The 13,746-nt window shown below is 39.2% G+C and overlaps 1 protein-coding gene across 4 annotated transcripts in view; it reads right to left on the bottom strand.

Annotated features, from left to right (window-relative positions):
• RNF24 (ring finger protein 24) overlaps positions 1-13,746 on the bottom strand; it is a 79,119-nt gene that overhangs the window by 7,462 nt on the left and 57,911 nt on the right. The window lies entirely within an intron of this gene.

Below are 13,746 nucleotides of genomic sequence, written 5' to 3' on the forward strand. Positions count from 1 at the left end.
CGGGGCCAGGCTCACTCTCTGACAGGTGGCTAGGCTCCACTGCCTGGAAAGAGGCCTTCACTTCCAACCACTACTCCTTGGGCACACAGCAGCGTCCAGAGACATCAAGTGTTGCATATACCCACTTCACAGGCAAGAAAACTGAGGCTTGGAGCCACCCTGGTGAGTGGCCGGACCTGGCTGAGGACCCAGGTCTGTTGCACTGATGTGCTGCTGTCCTACTTGTCTCCTGCCCAAAGGCTGAACTCCTCCCTGCTTGTTTCCCTGTCCATCTCCAGGGATCCTGATTCAACCGTCACCATTTCTTGTCCATCCAGCTGACACGGCCTCCCTGTTGCCTGTTTCTTAACCTATAATGTGTAGCCCAGTGTCTTCTTACGTTATGTGATAGGCCACGTGGCTCTTGGTGCCCTGTGGCCAGTGCTGTGAATCTCAGTTTTCCAACACCCTTCTCTGGGGAGCTCTCAGAAGCCTTGTACACAGCAGATAGGATCTTCACAGGAGGAGAATGGTAACTGTCTTATCAAGATTCAGCCTTACCATGGAGACAGCAGGAGAGCAGGGGAGGAGGAAGGACAGACAGCTGGCCTTGGCTCAGACACCCACTAGCTGTGGGGACCTCTGTCATCATGTGGCCTCTCAAGCTCTGTTCCTTCATCTGTAGAGTGGGGACACTACCTGCCCCACTGTCATCAGTTCAGACTGGGGACAGGGCTGAGGAGGCAGTAAGGCAGTCTACCAATACCAGTTGTTTTTATTTATGTTTAAATTTCATGACGGGAACACTATTTTTAAGCCCATTTTTGACTTCTGCAGGAAGGCTGAGAACGAGCTGTGTGGGTAAAGGTGAGAAAGTAGCAGTTCCAGCCTTGGGGGTGATTTTTTGGGCTTCTGCTTAAAAGAAGAAATGATGTTCCCATCTGGTAGGCATTCTGGGAAGGCCCAGCTTTCTTCCCAGCACAGGGAGGGAAACAGGGTCAGGACTGCTGGCTCTGCCCTGTGGAGATTCAGCACTGATCCTACCAAAGGGCAAGAAGTTGGACAAGCCACTCAATTTTTAAATTAAAAAAAATTTTTTTTTCAACGTTTATTTATTTTTGGGACAGAGAGAGAGAGAGCATGAACGGGGGAAGGGCAGAGAGAGAGGGAGACACAGAATCGGAAACAGGCTCCAGGCTCTGAGCCATCAGCCCAGAGCCTGACGCGGGGCTCGAACTCACGGACCACGAGATCGTGACCTGGCTGAAGTCGGACGCTTAACTGACGCCCCGAGTCACTCAATTTTAATTTGCTTATTTTTCTAGGATCCAAAATTAGATGTGTAGCCTTTTTAAAATGGAGTTACAATTAATGGTTATAATGTGCTATTATGTTGTTAAACAAATTCTAAAACCATAGTCACCTGTAAGGAAAAAAAGGTTAAATTCTGACATGTTAAGTGCCAAAGGTAACCAAAAGCAAGGGCAGTCATGAAGAGAAAAGCCTCCGATCTGACTTTTCAGAAGTTCCATGAAGGGCCAAACTAATTTTACAACTTTACAGGTCCTATTTTGCACTCTACAGTATTTCAACAACAAACTGCTTCTCCATTGTAACTTCCCATACCTTTTTAAAAATGGAGGTATATTTCACATAATATTCATCCCTTTAAAGTATACAATTCAGCATTTTTTAGTATACTCACAGAGTTGTGCAACCATCACCACTATCTAATTCCAGAACATTTCATTCCATGCTCCCAAAGCCCACACCCATAAACAGTCACTCCCCATTCCCCCTTCTCGCAGTCCCTGGCAATCACTTACAACTTTCTGTCTTGATGGATTTGTCTATTCCGGTCATTTCCAGAATGGAATGGAATCATGAAATGGTATCATACAATAAGTGGTCTTTTTTGTCTGCCTTCTTTCATTTAGCAAAATGCCTTCAAAGTTTATTCATGTTGTATCATGAATCAATATTTACTTTTATGGCTAAATAGTAGTATGGATATACTATATTTGTTTATCCATTCATTAGTTGATGGTTACTTGGATTGTTTCTACCTTTTAGCTATTATGAATAATGTTGCTCTACTCTAAACAAGTAACAGGAGTTTTCAATTCTCTGGGTATATATCTAGGAGTAATTGCTAGGTCATATGGTAATTCTGTATTTAACTTTTTGAGGAATTACTAAATTGTTTGTTTCCCAGAATGGCTACATCATTTCACATTCCCACCAGCAGTGTATGAGGGTTCCAATTTCTCCATATCATCAGGTAATTTTTATTGTCTTTTTGATTATAACTATCTTAGATGGTATGAAGCGGTAATCTCATTGTGGTTTTGATTTGCACTTTCCTAATGACTAATGATGTGCTTATCGGCCTGTTGTATATCTTCTTTGGAGAAATGTCTGTTCAAAATTCTTTGTCCACGTTTTTTGTTGGGTTATTTTTCTTTTTACGGGTTGTAGGAGTTCTTTATATATTCTAGATACAATTCCTTATCAGATAGCCAACTGATTTTGACAAAGGTGCAAAAAAGCATTTCAATGGCAGGACAACCTTTTCAACAAATGGTGCCGGGGCAATTGGACATCCATAGCTGGCTATCACCAAAAGCGTGATATCACCCCTAAAGCATAAGCAATTGAAGGAAAAAAGTAAATAAAATGGACTTTATCAAATTAAAAAACTTTTGTTCTACAAAAGACCTTGTTAGGATAAAAAGGCTGATATAAAATATTTGCAGTTCTTTTTATTTTGTAGGCTTTTTACTGAATTGTAACAGTTATTTCTATGTTGTGGATACTACCTACTCTTATCAGATAGAAGATCTCCAAGTATTTTCTCCCTGTGGGTTACCTTTTTACTTTCTTGATAATAAGGGTTTTTAAATTTTGATGAAGTTCAATTTATCTTTTCTTTTGGTTGCTTGTGCTTTAGGTGTCATATCTAAGAAACCATTGTTTAACCCAAAGCCACGGAAATTTATATCTATGTTTATTTCTAAGAGTTTTGTAATTTTAGTTGTTACATCTGGGTCTTTGGTCCATTTTTAATTTTTATATATGGTGTGAAGCAGAGCCCTAACTTCATTATTTTATACAATTTGGTTATCCCAGCACCATTTGTTGAATCAACTGTTCTTTTCTTATTGAATTGTCTTGATGCACTTGTTGAAAATCAATTGACCATAATTGTATACATTTGTCTTTTTTTCTTAAAATAACTTTTTTGGGGGTGCCTGGGTGGCTCAGTCAGTTAAGCGTCCGACTTCGGCTCAGGTCATGATCTCATGGTTCATGAGTTCGAGCCCCGTGTCAGGCTCTCTGCTGACAGCTTGGAGCCTGGAGCCTGCTTCGGATTCTGTGTCTCTCTCTCTTTCTGCCCCTCTCCTGCTCTTTCTCTGTCTCTCTCAAATAAATAAATAAATAAATAAATAAATAAATAAATAAATAACTTTTTTTTTTTTTTTTTTAAGTTTGAGAGAGAGAAAGAGTGTGTGTGAGTTGGGGAGGGGAGAGAGACAGGGAGAGAGAGAATCCCAAGCAGGCTCCATGCTGTCCAGCTCAGAGCCCCGATGTGGGGCTTGAACCCATAAACCGTGAAATCATGAGCTAAGCTAAAACAAAAAGTTGGATGCTTAACCAGCTGAGCCACCTAGGTGCCCCATATAGGTTTGTTTCTGAACTCTCAATTCTATTCCAGTGATCTGCACATCTCTCCAACTGGTAGGATCACACTGTCTTCAAACTGAGGCTTTGTGTTAAGTTCTAAAATTGGGAGATGTGACTCCTCCAATTCTGTCCTTTTGCAAGATTGTTTTCAGCTATTCTGGGTCTCTTGCATTTTCATGTGCATTTTAGGATCTGCTTGTCAATTTTCACCAAAAAAAAAAAAAAAAGGCAGCTGTGATTTTGATCGGGATTGTGTCGATTCTGTAAATATTTGGGGGAATATTGCCATTTTATCAATAGTAGGTCTTCCAAACCACAAACATGGTAGGTTTTTCCACTTACATAGGTCTTCTTTAATATCCTTCAATGGTATTTTGTACTTTTCAGTGTACAAGTCTGAGCTTTTGTTAAATTAATTCCTACCTGCTCTTTTTGATGTTGGTGTAAATGGAATAGTTTTCTTCATTTCACTTTTGGATTATTCATTGCCAGTGCATAGAAATACAGCTGGTTTTTGTATGTTGATCTTATTTATTGCACTCATTTATTAGCTCTCATGATTTTTGGTGGATTCTGTAGGGTTTCCTGTTTTTATAAATTCATGTCATCTGAAAATAATAGTTTTCCTTTTTCCTTTCCAATCTGGATGCCTTTTATTACTTTTTCTTGCCTGACTGTTCTGGCTAGACCCTGCAGCACAATGCAGTACAACTGCAGTACAATGCTGAATAAAAATGCCAAGAGCAGACATCCTTGTCTTGTTCTGGTCTTAGGGGAAAAAGCTTTCAGTTTTTTACCATTAAGTATGATGTTAGCTCTGTGTTTTCCATAGATCAAGTTGAGGAAGTTCCCTTCTGTTCCTAGTTTGATGAGTGTTTTTATCATGAAAGAATTTTCAATTTTGTTAAGGGCTTTCTCTGCATCTACTGAAGTGACCAGGTGTGGTTTTTTTTTTTCTCCCTTTATTCTGTTAATAGGGTGTATTACATTGATGGATTTTTCTTTGTTAAACCAACCTTGTATTCCTTGGGATAAATTCCATTTGATTATGGCATATAATTCTTTTTACATGGTGGTGGATTTAGTTTGCTAGTATTTTGTTGAGGATTTTTTCTCCTATGTTCATAAGAGATACTGGTTTGGAGTTCTCTCTCTCTCTCTCTTTTTTTTTCGTGTGTGACGTCTTTGTCTGGTCTTTACATTAGGGCCTGATAGAAGGAGACAGGAAGTGTTCCTCATCACTCTTCATTTTTTGAGGTCAAAGAATGGACTATGATAATGTTAGCCCTGCCAGAAGCTGGGATAGGAAGACACATTTACTGACTGGTTAGTCTATAAATACTTGAGTTTGCTTGTTTTACATGTTAAAAGTCAGAAAAGTTCTTAACTGATGGCACCTGCAGAAAGCAGAAGGAAGCTGAGTCAAGTAGCTCCAAAGTAATTTTTTTGCAGGTTGGGGAACAGCAGAAGCTTCAAGTCTGTGGGGGCAATTGGGACAGCATGTGATGACTCCAGACTCAAACACCTAGGGCCACACTATTTTTGTTTTGTATCCAAAATGTGTTTATTGGGATGGTTTCCCACTCGTCTTGATTCAGGGTGCTTTTAGTGCTGCTTTTATCTGAAGGAGCATCCTTCTGTTAAGTCTTACTTTTCTTCGTGTAGGTTGGCAGAGGAGAGTGAAGTAGCTAACGCACAAAATTACTATTTGTGCATGGTTAAAGGTGGTGGTGATTTTACAGCAACCTGGGCATTTCACATTCATGAAGTAGGAACTGGGGCTCTGCACTAGATGCTTCTTCTTTCGTTTCCTCTTCTCCTCTTCTGGAGAGGGAATGGAGGAGCTTCTGTGTGAGGGCATTTTCTGGTCGGGGGAGGTTATCACCATGGGAAAGGCTAGGGTCACACTCTTTCTCTATGCTCAGAAGCTGGATAATATACCCATTCTACTCAACTTTCTTAAATCTCGATTTCTACAAATGCAAAATAAGGAATAATACCTATCTTATGAGTTTTTAAAAATGTGAATTCCCTTGCTCTTAAGATAATTATATGAAGTAACAGACATCTTGGTAATCTTGCCGCCTTGTACCCTGATTCCAGAGGCAGCATTTCTAGTTCAGAGGTGTCATTTAAGGTTGGAATCTTTGGGAACTATGAAAGCAACCTACAGATGGTTCTGCCATTCAGGAAAGGTCCAGCTTTCTGGTTCCAAATGAAGTACAGTGGACAGTCCCTTCCATGGCCCTCATATGTTCATATCCTTGGCCCACTGCTATACACGCCTCATTGATTTGTGACCTTCTCTCCTATGGGGCCAGTGTTCTCTAATGGAAGGGAGGGACTATACCCACTCAATCTCTAGGGTCCTACATACTTTCAGTTCTTTATACATGCTTTGGATTTTTGTTGTTGTTTGTTTTTAACTATTTTTGCAATTTTAACAAACCTTGGACAAACCTCAGTTGGGCTCCAAATATTTGTATATTTTTAAAAGTAAAATTCGAGAATGTGATATGTAAGAAGATGGATCAATAGTCCTAGAAAGACTGAATGGGTTTAAATCTCTTTCTATATAAGACAAGGATGTGGTAAAACTTGCACTGCCAGAGCCACCTCCTCACTGGAGCAAAGGGAAGGGGATGAGCCTATGGGGAGGTGAGGAGAAGAAGGAAAAGATATTTTTTACTTTACATAGGGGGCAACTCAAATGGGTCCAACCTTTCTGTAGTCTCTTCTTATGGAAAGCAGGGCAGAGCAGGGCTAGAGTGTGCCTGACACATTACTCCTCTGCCTGACCTGAGAAAACCGATGGCTCTTTCTAGTCCTTGTGCAGCCAGGTTCCCAGCTGGTGCCGAGATGCAGAGGGAAGCAGGGTGTCCTTTCCCTTTTGTATGTACAGGCAATACCTGATGGAAGGGGGGTTGGGCCTGAATTTATTCAAACTTGGAAGCTACATGGATGGCTCTACCACTGTATTGTGGATGTGGACTCAGGGTTCTACAAAACTATGTATATTCTGATTGACCCATATAAGCACAGCAGGTAGATGAGGCCTTCTCTGGTGGGGTGGCAGGACAGAAAGAGTGCAATGTGGGGGCACATGGGTGGTTCAGTCAGTTAAGCATCTGACTCTTGATTTCAGCTCCAGGTCATGATCTCATGGTCGTGAGGTCATGCCCCTCTTCAGGCCCCCATGCTCGGTGTGGAGCCTGCTTAAGATTCTCCCTTTCTCTCTCTCTATCTCTCTCTGTTCTTCCCTCACTCATGCATGAGCTCTCTCCATCTCTCTCTTCCCCCAACCCCCCAAAAAATGCAATGCAAAAACAAAATCTGAATAATGGCCGAAAATCAGCCTTGGTTAAAGTCAAACCTACATATTTATGAAGCTGAGTAAACCACAAACAGGATAAATCCAAAGAAATCTATGCTCAGATATATCATAATTAAGTTATTGAAAACTAAGGACAAAAAAAAACTTTGAAAGCAGTTGGAGAAAAAAGACACTGATAGAGGATCAATGACTTGAATGACTGAATTTCTCATCGGTAATGGTGAAGGCCAGAAGAAGTGGCACATTTTATTTTTATTTATTTATTTTTTCAATATATGAAGTTTATTGTCAAACTGGTTTCCATACAACACCCAGTGCTCATCCCAAAAGGTGCCCTCCTCAATACCCATCACCCACACTCCCCTCCCTCCCACCCCCCATCAACCCTCAGTTTGTTCTCAGTTTTTAAGAGTCTCTTATGCTTTGGCTCTCTTCCACTCTAACCTCTTTTTTTTTTTTCTTTCCTTCCCCTCCCCCATGGGTTTCTGTTAAGTTTCTCAGGATCCACATAAGAGTGAAACCATATGGTATCTGTCTTTCTCTGTATGGCTTATTTCACTTAGCATAACACTCTCCAGTTCCATCCATGTTGCTACAAAAGGCCATATTTCATTTTTTCTCATTGAGAGTGGCACATTTTAAAAGTGCTGAAAGAAAAGAAGTGTCAACCTAGAGTTCTATGCCCTTCCTTCAGGAATGAAAATGAAATAAAGACATTCTCAGATGAAGGCAAACTAGTAGAATTCAGAACCAGCAGATTTGCTCGAAAAGAAATGCTAGAGGAAGTTCATCAGATAGAAGGTAAATGACATTAAGAAGGAAACCTGATGGTAATGCAAGCTGGTGCAGCCACTCTGGAAAACAGTATGGAGGTTCCTCAAAAAATTAAAAATAGAACTACCCTATGACCCAGCAATTGCACTATTAGGCGTTTATCCACAGGATACAGGTATGCTGTTTCAAAGGGACACATGCACCCCCATGTTTATAGCAGCACTATCAACAATAGCCAAAGTATGGAAAGAGCCCAAATGTCCATCGATGGATGAAGGGATAAAGAAAATGTGGTATATACATACAATGGAGTATTACTCGGCAATCAAAAAGAATGAAATCTTACCATTTGCAATGATGGATGGAACTGGAGGGTATTATGCTAAGTGAAATTAGTCAGAGAAAGACAAAAATCAAATGACTTCACTCATATGAGGACTTTAAGAGATAAAACAGATGAACATAAGGGAAGGGAAACAAAAATAATATAAAAACCAGGAGGGGGACAAAACAGAAGAGACTCATAAATATGGAGAACAAACTGAGGGTTACTGGAGGGGTTGTGGGAGGGGGGATGGGCTAAATGGGTAAGGAGCACTAAAGCATCTACTCCTGAAATCATTGTTGTACTATATGCTAACTAATTTGGATGTAAATTTAAAAAAATAAAAAAAAAACAGTGCAAAAAAAAAGAAAAAAAAAAAAGAAAAAGAAAGTATGACCCAGAAAAAAAAAAAAAAAAGGAAACTTGAAGGGGCACCTGGCTGGCTCAGTTGGTTAAGTGTCCGACTCTTGATTTCAGCTCAGGTCATGATCTCACAGTTTATGAGCTTGAGTCCTGCATCAGGTTCTGTGCTGACAGCATGGAGAGTGCTTGGGATTCTCTCTCTCTCTGCCGCTCCCCTGCTCTTTCTTTCTCTCTCTCTCTCAAAATTAAATAAACATTAAAAAAAAGAAGAAGAAGAAGGAAACTTGAAGGGGCACCTGGGTGGCTCAATCAGTTAAGCATCCAACTCTTGATTTTGGCTCAGGTCACAGTCTCACAGTTCATGGGTTCAGGCTCTGTACCAATGGGATGGAACCTGATTGGGATTCTCTCTCTCCTTTCTCTCTGCCCCTCCCCTCAGCATATGCACACACATGGACTATATATATATATGCATATATACACATATATACATATATATATACATATATATATACACATACATATATACATATATATATACACACATATATACATATATATATATACAAACATTAATAAGAGAAGGAAACTTGGAATATTAGGAATGAAGAGCAACAGAAATGGTAAATACCTGAGTATTTATGACTATTCTTCCTTTCCAGAATCCTTTAAAATATATTTGACAGTTATAAGTAAAAAATATAACACTGTCAGATGGATTTTCAATGTATATAGATGTAATAGGATAGCAACTGCATAAGTGGAAAAAGGTAAAAGGGTCTATCTACATGGTGGAACGTTTCTACATTCCAACTGAAGTGCTAAAAAAATAGTTCCAGGTGTATTTATTTTGTAATTCTCTAAAATATTACACAAAAAAGATAAAGCCAAAATCACAAAAGATACTAAAAATGGATTACTAAAAGTCTTCAAATAATCCAAGGGTGGCAGTAAAAGGGAAACAAGAATGAAAGAGGGAAAAACAGAAGACAGGTAATAAAATGGTAGACCCAATTACAAACATCAATAACTGCCTTGAATGTAAATGGTCTAAACACACCAATTAAAACAAAGATTGGCAAAGTGGATTAAAAAAAACCCATCATGACCCAACTTTATGCTATCTATAAGAAAACTCACTTCAAATATAATTCTATAGGTAGACTGAAAATAAAAGGATGGAAAAATACAGGCCATGGAAACATTAATCAAAAGAAAGCTAGAGGTGCTATACTAATATCACACAAAGATTCCAAAGCAAAGAAAACTGCCAGAGATGAAGAGGGATATTATGTCTTGACAGAGGGATCAATTCACCAAGAAGACATAAAAATCCTAAATGTATAATAAGCCTAAAAACAGAGCTTTATATAAATCAGTATATACATACATGGAAAGACATAATGTGTTTTTAGATCATAAGACTCAACATGGTAAAGAGGCCAATTTTCCCCTGACTTACAGATTTGATGCAATACTAATCAAAATCCCAGGAGGACTTTTTCTTCTTTTTCGTAGAAATAGACTAGCTGATGCCACAATTTAAATGGAAGAGCAAGGAACTAGACTAGCTAAAACAGTTTTGGAAAAGAAGAATAAAGTTGGAGGAATCCTATTGTCTTATTTTGACTTATTATAAAGCTGTGGTGTTGGTGAGGGGATGGGTGCATAAATCAATGGAACAGAATGGAGAACTGAGAAAGACAGTCACAAAATATGGCCATTTGATTTCTGACAAAGGAGATTTAATGGAGAAAGCAACTACTCAACAAAAACTAGAGTTGGGGACACTGTGGTGAACAAAGACTAAATGCAAATAGGGAGCAGATCGTAAACTAATGCCAAGACTCTCCAGCTTTTCTTGAAGAAACCCAGATCTGGCAACAAATGGCCATGACAACAATTAGCTAGAGCTGAGTGCTAGCAACTCCTTTAACAGGACCTGCATTCCCCAGTATGTCAGAGATTCCATAGCACCTTTCTGTTTTTCTCGACACTAGATGTCAAGAAAATGTTTTTCTTGACATTAGAGGTCATTTAGGACTCCACTTACATGACTGTTCTGTTGTTTCTCTTAGAGATCTCCTTCTCTGTATCTGTTTCTCTATTAAAAGATGGAGAAATAAAAACAGGGAAGACTATGGGTATTAAGAGGATATTTTTCTTTGTAGAAGGATAATATATTATGTTTTGAATATATATATAGTACCTCCTTAGCTTCACTCAGTGTAAGTGTTGCTTGACCCCTATACTGGTAGAAAAAATTAAATAAAAATGATACAGTCATAGATGTAGAGCTAACTAATAAGCTGGAGGGGGCAGGGGTGGTGTCTGGGCATCTGAGTTGGTAAGGTCCCAGGAAGGCTCCCTTAGGGGAGAAAAAGCCAAGAAGTAGCTATGTGATTATGCAATATCAGACCCCTTAAGAACTTCTCAGTATATATCCCAGATAACACACAGCACCCTTTTGCACACCCCAGTGTGACTTGCTTGTTTACAGTCTTCTCTACCAGATTGTTAACTGCCTAAGGGCAGAAATTAGTATTTTACGCTCCTTTGTGTCTCTGTAGTAAGTGTCTGACATGTTTTATGTATTTGATAACTCTAAAATTACTGTAAAAGTAATATATTACTTTCCTTCTTTAAGACCATTACATATAAAACTAACATCACTTTTGGGGCGCCTGGGTGGCTCAGTCGGTCAAGCGTCCGACTTTGGCTCAGGTCATGATCTCGCGGTTCGTGGGTTAGAGCCCTGCGTCAGGCTCTGTGCTGACAGCTTGGAGCCTGGAACCTTTTTCGGATTCTGTGTCTCCCTCTCTCTCTGCCCCTCCCCTGCTCGCACTCTGTCTCTCTCTCCCTCAAAATAAATAAACACTAAAAAAAAATTTTTTTTTAAACTAACATCCCTTCGACCAACTTCCCCTAATCTTTTTTCTCTTCTCTCCATGTCCCATGTGATCATGTGTCCTTCTCAAACCCAGTAAAACACCTTGCAGTATGCACATAAATCCATGAACAATATGGTGTTTATTTTAGTTTACATATGTGATATAAACATTTATATCACTTTATAACTTGTTTTCAGATCCCATTAGAGATCTATCCCAATTGACATATTTACAGATAGAGCTCAGTCCTTAATTTTGTCTGCTTTTATAGTACCTCACTGTATGAATCACTAGATCAGGTTTCTCTTCCTTCCCCCCTCTCTTGGTAGATAATCTTTGGTATATCATGTTTTATTTATTCACTACACCACTGAAGGACATTTAGCTTGTCTTTGATTTTTCACGATTCTAATTATTCACTAATAACAGTATCCATATCAAATTCCATGTGCTTACATAGGACAAAGCTATGTCATCACTGTATAATTAGGCTACAGGAATGCACACACACATAAAAGTCTGACAAAATAGTTTCATCACCAAGAAATGCAACTGGAAAAAACCAAATGAACTGCAAAAAATACATGATTGCCTCTGGAAACAAGCTATATATAGAGCAAGGTTAGGTTTTCCTAGCTACAGTTTCAAATAACAGGGAGAGGGGATCAGCAGCTTAGTCCAATTTAGCAAAATTGGAATTGGTGAGTGCAAGTGAAATACTAACTCTGATATATAATGATGCAACCAACACAGTGTACTCATTCAAGATAAAAGATACATTATAAACTAATGGGTCAAAACCAATAAGGAAGACTTCGTTCCTGAGGAACCTGGTTATTCAATATGGGTAATGTATGTCAGAATTTAATTTTTCCATTTATGGTCATCAAAGAGACCCCAAATGGAAAAGAGATCATCCTCTATTACTTTATGTTAATTTTGGGAAAATTTAAAATTCAAACAAATTGATGCTTGGGTTTATTCCAAGGTTAGGTCTAAAATGCTGTAACACAGCAACTCTTTGTTAAAAAAATGCGGATGAACTATTGGGACCTCATCAAGATAAAAAGCCCTGCACAGCAAAGGAATCAGTCAACAAAACTAAAAGGTGATTCCATTCCAGTGGAATGGGAGAAGATACCTGCAAATGACATATTGGATAAAGGGTTAGTATCCAAAATCTATAAAGAACTTACCAAACTCAATACCCAAAAAACAAATAATCCAGTGAAGAGATGGGCAGAAGGCATGAATAGATACTTTTCCAAAGAAGACATCTAGATGGCTGACAGACACATGAAAAGATGCTCAACATCACTCATCATCAGGGAAATACAAATCAAAACCACAATGAGATACCACCTCACACCTGCCAGAATGGCTAAAGTTAACAACTCAGGAAACAAAAGGTGTTGGCGAGGATGAAGAGAAAGGAACTCTCTTGCACTGTTGGTGGGAATGCAAACTGGCGCAGCCACTCTGGAGAACAGTAGGGAGGTTCCTCAAGAAGCTAAAAACAGAACTATGATCCAGCAATTGTACTATTAGGTATTTACCCAAAGGATATAAAAATGCTGATTCGAAGGGGCACATGTACCCCAACTGGTGTGTGTGTGTGTGTATACATACACACACATACATGTATAATGGAATATTACTTGGCAATTGAAAAGAATGAAATCTTACCATCTCCAACAATGTGGATGGAACTGGAGGGCATTATGCTAAATGAATTAAGTCATTTAGGAAAGACCAATATCATATGATTTCACTCATGTGGAACTTGAGAAACAAAGCAGATGCACATAGGGGAAGGCAAGGAAAAATAAGATAAAACAGAGAGGGAGGGGCACCTGGGTGGCTCAGTCGGTTGGGTGTCCGACTTTGACTCAGGTCATGATCTCACAGTCTGTGAGTTTGAGCCCTGCGTCGGGCTCTGTGCTGACAGCTCAGAGCCTGGAGCCTGCTTCGGATTCTGTGTCTCCCTCTCTCTCTGCTCCTCCCCTGCTCATGCTTTGTCTCTCTCTGTCTCAAAAATAAATAAAAACATTAAAAAAAACAAAACAAACCAAAAAAACAGAGAGGGAGGCAAACCACAATAGACTCTTAAATACAGAAAACAAACTGAGGGTTGCTGGAGGGAAGATGGGCGGGATGATGGGCTAAATGGGTGGTGGGTACTAAGGAGGCCACTTGATGGAATAAGCACTGGGTGTTATATGTAAGTGATGAATCATTGGGTTCTACTCCTGAAACCAATGCTACACTATATGTTAACTAACTTGAATTTAAATAAGTTTAAAAAAAAAAAAGGAAAAAAAATATGCAGAAATAGCAAAGGCGCAGTAGAAATTTTCAAAGTGTTTGACGATAACAGAAATCATTGTTTTATTATT

Source organism: Lynx rufus, unplaced genomic scaffold (assembly GCF_022079265.1).
Source record: "Lynx rufus isolate CCGP_SWC_20201006 ecotype Redwood Valley unplaced genomic scaffold, mLynRuf1.p SCAF_8, whole genome shotgun sequence".
Classification (NCBI taxonomy): domain Eukaryota; kingdom Metazoa; phylum Chordata; class Mammalia; order Carnivora; family Felidae; genus Lynx; species Lynx rufus.